A 6,568-nucleotide genomic window follows, 5' to 3' on the forward strand; every position below is an offset into this window, starting at 1 on the left:
GTTTTCCGATCTTTTCTTTCAAATGTAAAACCTGAAATTTCTAGCTTTTTTGACTTGTGACATTTTTCGGTTATTAAAAATGTTTACGTGTGTTTTTTCCCAATCTTTCATTTTTGTAAAATTGTATTTTATCTCATCTAGCTTTGGCATTAAATGTTGAATATTTTGAAACGTTAATTTTAGACCTTTTGTTTTTTGATGACCATAAATATTATTTGTATAATCATTTTCATCTAACTGGGTTTTACTTTTTTCTAAATTACACGCAGTCTCAGTAATAACCTCTTTTGTATCATTAAATGTCGTATAAGTAGGAGAAATAATCGAAAAATCATGAGGGGACAAACAATTATCCAAATTTTTACAGTTGTTACATTATTTATGTCAGAAGTTCCTAGTAAATCTAACTTTGAACCACATGAGCACACTTAAAACTCATTATTACACTTTAAACATATATGTAGACTAGACATTAAAGCACTAAACTTGTTTTTGCAAACAATTTTGAATCCCTAGTTTGCATATAACTGAAATGTACAGGACCATTTAGGTGCCTGTAACCTTCAGTGCCTGGGACGTAGTGTTTTCTACAAAATTTTGTTTATGTCCAATTTCATTACATGAATAACACCGTATTGTCTGCTTAAATCTGCAGCTCACTTAGTTGGCTGTGATTTGTTTCTCCACAATTGAAACAAGATTTTGGCGAATTTTGTTGACTAGACTGGCTTTTAAATTTTGAATGCACTTCATGAGTAGCACGTTGCGAATAGAGATTTCTATTTGTGTTGTTATTTTGATGAGAATTTATGTTGTTGAAATCCGAAATTTAAGTCTGATTTTTCTCTGCCATTTTCTGTGTATGTATTGGCAAGTATTGGTGTAACATCATTCATGTTATGTATAAGTATTGATGTTCCTTTCTTGGTGAGGTGTACTCCGTCAGGATATAACATACCTAGAATTAACTTGCCGTTCCTGAGTACATAGCTGTTAATATGGTTTATAAACTCTATTTGCATCTCACAACACAGGTCTTTATTTCTCAACAAACCAAATTACATTGGTATAGAGATACACACAATAAATATTACATTATGTATATGTATAGACATACAAAAATTATACGAAAGCACGACAGAGGCAAATATCATAAATTACAGAATATAATAGATTAAAATAGATAGTTTAAAGAACATGAATTACCCAGGAGAGCCTTCATGCATATTTATTAGTTTTACAAAGGAGAAGGTATGATAAGGGGCGTTTTTGGCCCCCTCTCCAAAGAAGCCTTAATTCACACCAATGGTATTCTTAGTATAGAAACTTGAAAAAATATAGATTTTTTTATGTCCTGGTAAAAAAGAAGGTTGCCTACCAACCGTTTTTATTAGATAATAGAATACGCACATACGAATTGCTGTATCTGTACAAATAACCAAATTTCCAGATAAGATGGTCGGTTTGAGAATAACTTGAAGTTACAAATGAATAGTCACTTCAATTTGAGTTTACAAGATGCTTACCAACAACCTATAGCAACAGAAATATTCCCTAGCAACGGTTAATACATTGGTGATTTTTGTCCTCTAAAGTATGAATCTAGCAATGTTTGCTTTCATATAATGGTGTTACATTATAATATAATATGTGAGTAATCCTTATCTTTTTCGACAAGGTTTATATTGAGCGTAGCAACACAAATGTTGCTTAGCAACAGCAAAAAATATTAAATTAAAGCTTACTGCAAATATGGAGTTTATTATCGATTTTCAAAGGATATCTGCCCAATTCTTCATTAACCATAAAATCAGGTGTAGACTTTTTAACCTTAAGCAAAAGTTTGCAGAATTTCATATGTACCCTTTTTAAAACCGAATTATTACCAAAACCCCAGACTTCACTACCATAAATTAAAATAGGTTTAACAATCTTGTCAAATAATTCCATTTGACATTCTGATTCAATAAAAAGCTTGTGCATTTTTTTCTTTTCTAATAACGTATGGGACCAAAACATCGTTCAAGACAGAGGGTTTTAAAACATATGAATATTGTAGGTATTTGTATATAATATTTCGAAATAAATTAAGATATTTATAAAGGGGTTACTGATACAGCCGACAATGTGATATTGATATGGTGTAAATGCTACCAGAGACATATATACACATGACACAAAATCAGTTATTGCACAGCAAGAACACACAAAAAAAAGAAAAGGAACAGATATTCCTTTGACCCTTTCATATCTTATGTATATCTTTAATGGTACTTACATAGATTCCTTATTAATAGATTAATATATAACTATTATGTAACTAAATTTTGCTATCCAGGTACATGTATTAACACTTGTGGTCCTACATCCTGTTAATATTTATATTTTGGCATTGCATAAAGTCATGCTTTTCTCAGAATACTTATGAAGTCTACAATAAATTCGTTGGAGATGTACTGAGAGTGACTGATAATTTAGTCTGGGGAAAGCATGTTCCATCTATCAGTTGAAATTGGGTTTTGAACCAGCTTTCAGTAACTCCAAGCCCTCTAAGATTGGAATTTTGTGTCTGTTTTCATTTTTGGTGGGTTTATTTTTTACTAAGTGGGTCAACATCTTTAATTGTTTTTCCATAGGCAGTAATGGTAACGTGTTTTCCTGTAGCTCAGTCCATATCGTAAACTTGGATATGTATGATAGCTCGTTTCGAAGCTGTGACATTTTCACATATGTGGTTAAATTTTCGTGGTACGAAGTGAGATTACTTTTTCCGTAAATTAGCATACCCCGAACATCCTTTCGTGATGCGGCTCCTCGTGGTAAAAAATCCCTTTTTAACGCAATAAGTTCTTTGAAAATGTAATACTTTGAACACATTTGATAGCTCCATAGTTTTTACACATTTATTCTATGTTCCTCTACTTTCATAATCACCACAAATGGTTAAGCTCAGCCATTTGTAAAAAATAGAAACATGTCCAATATCACTACACAGATATTTTTTGTTTACACACAACTTTTGAGTTCCTCATTTCGAGGCGCATTAGGGATATTGACCCAAGTACTGGTCCGATGAGTTACAAGCCCTTTTCAACTGATTTTTAGTTTGTTCGTATGTTGTGCTGCATGTTTTACCACTGTCTCAGGCTATAGGAGGGTTGAGCACTCTCAAACATTAACTCTCTCCTCTTTCAGCATGTGCCTGTCGCAAGTCAGGAGCCTATTATCCAGTAGTTGTTGTTGGTTGCTTTCTACCATCAGTGTTTTTATTTGTTTATTGTTTTCAGCACTAATCAGGGTGTAAAGTTTTTCCTTTCGAATTATTTCACATTTGACATGCTACAGCCGTTTATAGCTTACAATAGGGATTTGGTTTGGCTCAATTTTCAAGGTCATAAGGTGACCTGTAGTTATTCAAATCCCTATCCTTTGGTTCTAATGGATAGTTGTCTCATCGCAATCTACCTAATCTCCCTATTTTCATATAAATGCATAAGGTAGCAGTCCCCTGGAAGATCACCTAACTCAGACACATTATTCCGACTCTGAGCCAATAGACTTTGCTCTCTTACCTGAACATCCAGCTTATATGACTCTGAGCAGACCAGACTTTGCTCTATTACTTGAACATCCTGCCTAAATGACTCTGAGCCAACTAGGAACCTGTTGTTCAGTGGTTGTTGTTTGTTGGTGTGGTTCATAAGTGTTTCTCGCTTCTCGTTTTTTATATAGATTAGACTGTTGGTTTTCCTGTTTGAATTGTTTTACACTAGTCATTTTGGGGCCCTTTATAGCTTGCTGTTCGGTGTGAGCCAAGGCTCTGTGCTGAAGGATGTACTTTGACCAATAATTGTTAACTTTTTACACATTGTGACTTAGATGGAGTGTTGTCTCATTGGCACTCATACCACATCTTCTTATTTTTATTTGCTCTGTCACTTGATCATCCTGCCTATATGACTCTGAGAAGACCTGACTTGGCTCTATTACTTGAACATGCTGGTTAAATGACTCTGAGCCAACCAGTAGTTAACAGTTTTAAAGGCTTAAGATTTAGCCAGCTATGATTGAACCAAAGTTTTCTGCATGTGAGGTACTTGAGGCAAGCATCTACCACAGATTGATTGATTGATGTTTGCTGAATGTCCAGTGGCAAAAAGTTTAATACTTGACCTCAGAGGTTATTCCTTTACTGTAAAAGTTCAAAACTATCTGTGGTTATTGGCATGAATTGCATGGAACCTGTGAAAAGTGTTTCATTACTTGCAGAAGATCAAAGGTTAAAAGTCAAACATAATCAGTAGTTTTTAAGATTTTTAATAGTTTCAACAAAATGTGTGTCCAAAGAATATTGAAGATGAAGTTTTTCACAAGGTGTAGTTTACTTCTTCCAGTATTAAGTATTTAAGTATTTAATGATTTTTAAATAATTTTAGCATTGGGAATGGCAAAATAATAAGAGTACAGTGTAAAAATATAAGTATATTTATAATGCAAGAATACAGTGAATGCTTATTTCAATCTTTGAAAAAAATTAAGTTTATATAAAAGTTCATCCCTTTTCAAAATATTTTCATTAAATGTGTTTATCAGTTCTTAATATTTGTTCAAATATTTTCATTAGTTATTAATAAATGTATATTCCACTATTATATGTTTGCTTAAAAATATTTTTGCAGCATACAACTGATAATTTTTTAACTTTTTTAATTGGAGACTTTTGCAAAATCAAGAAAATGGAAGCAAGTTCTGAAATTACAAAAATAGGAACTATCTGATTAGTTTACAGACCCTGTGTTCATGCATGTCTTACAATATACTAAAACAAGGTCAGTTTCACGTTCTGTTTTGATAATAAGAATGTCAACCGATGAAATTTCTGCCTCCAAATTTTTGAAAGTGAGCATCATTAAAACAAAACTTAAAAGCTCTTCCTAACAGAAAGGAAACAGAGTGTTTATCAAATCCTTGTTAGCAAATTGTGGACACAGGATCTCTATTTAAATCAGATTGAACATAACACAACAAATATGAACACTTTATCATAGTTTTAATTTTGTATTTAGAGCAATTAAATGAAGATGCATAGATTCAACATAAAAAAAACAAAAGCTGGCATAATAATCTACCTAAATAAAGAATTATTCAATATATCCACAAATTATTTCATGTAAGCAAACAAATTTATACACATATTATATTTATAAATACTCTCAACATCATTACAATTCTAAACAAATAATAACACACCATATAAACTTAAAACAAGTAACAAAATTAAATTTCTCATAAAAATTTTCTTTAACATGTTGGTCAAAATAAACATATAGAATACCCGCATATTATTTATAACTAACTTTTCTCATAAACATGTAAATATAATAATAAATCAATATTAACTACCAGTAATCCTTGATCAAATTTTAAAAATCATTGAAAATGACAATTTTCAATTCTTTAATGATATGATTAGAAATAAACTAACACACAAGTTTTTTAGACCTATTTTTTATATGTTTATCTTCAACATAGTAGCCTTTGGAATTCTTTTAATTGTCGATTTTTTGTTTTCAAAACTGAACATATTTCCAATTTTCATTATTTAACAATTATTAAGTATATAGCCACTAATTTATCCATTTATTATGTCCAAAGAAAGAACACATTTTTTCACATACAAAGTACAAAATACATCTAAAGTTTCATGGAAATATGACATACTTTTTAATAAGGTTTAACATTTACAGAGTCTGAATCCCAACTTGACAAACTTCTTCATTCATTTAGTGAACAAAATAAAACTTATTGATCACTTGAAAAGAAATGTAATACATTTGGTCCGAGATAATTTGTTTTAACATGTTTGATATCATTTTACACATAACAGGGTGAGGGGGTCAAAACAGAAGTATGGTCAAATTTTTTTCAATAGAAATCATTTAAAATCATTCTATTTTCTTAATTCGCCAGTGTAAATTACAACACAAATGCATAGCAAAAACGTTATGTGAAACAACTTTTCAACCTCCACATTGAAACAACAACTACTTGGGAACTCTCCTAGTATTTAAACAATGTAGGAAAAGTCGAGTAGTTTGACATACAAACACAACTGGAATAATTTCAAATGTTTCCACTTTATTACAGAAGACGATTCTCATCTTTAAAAATATCTACATCATCATTAAATCTCCACTGTTTCCAGTGGTATTGTCCATTGCCCTTGTTTAAATGGTGACAACATTTTTTGCATTGTTATTATCCCAAATTCAACAAAAATATCACTAATGACATATTCTTTTTATAGAAATTTTACGACACATCCATGTAAAATAAAATGCCATGGAAACATCAATCATAAACTATTCCAGAAGGCCTTTCAAAACCAGTGTTGTTTGTACATAGTGAGTACTATTCAACACTGATCCAGTAACTACTGTCATTCTTTTCAAATACAGCAGTAATATTTATATGCTTAACACTACCGGTAATAATTGTAATAATTTTAAACTAGTGTAAATAAATAAAAACTCCTTAACTTATATTTACAATAAAAAATATGGATAAT

This window comes from Mytilus californianus, unplaced genomic scaffold, assembly GCF_021869535.1.
Source record: "Mytilus californianus isolate M0D057914Y unplaced genomic scaffold, xbMytCali1.0.p SCAF_4, whole genome shotgun sequence".
Taxonomy (NCBI): Eukaryota; Metazoa; Mollusca; class Bivalvia; order Mytilida; family Mytilidae; genus Mytilus; species Mytilus californianus.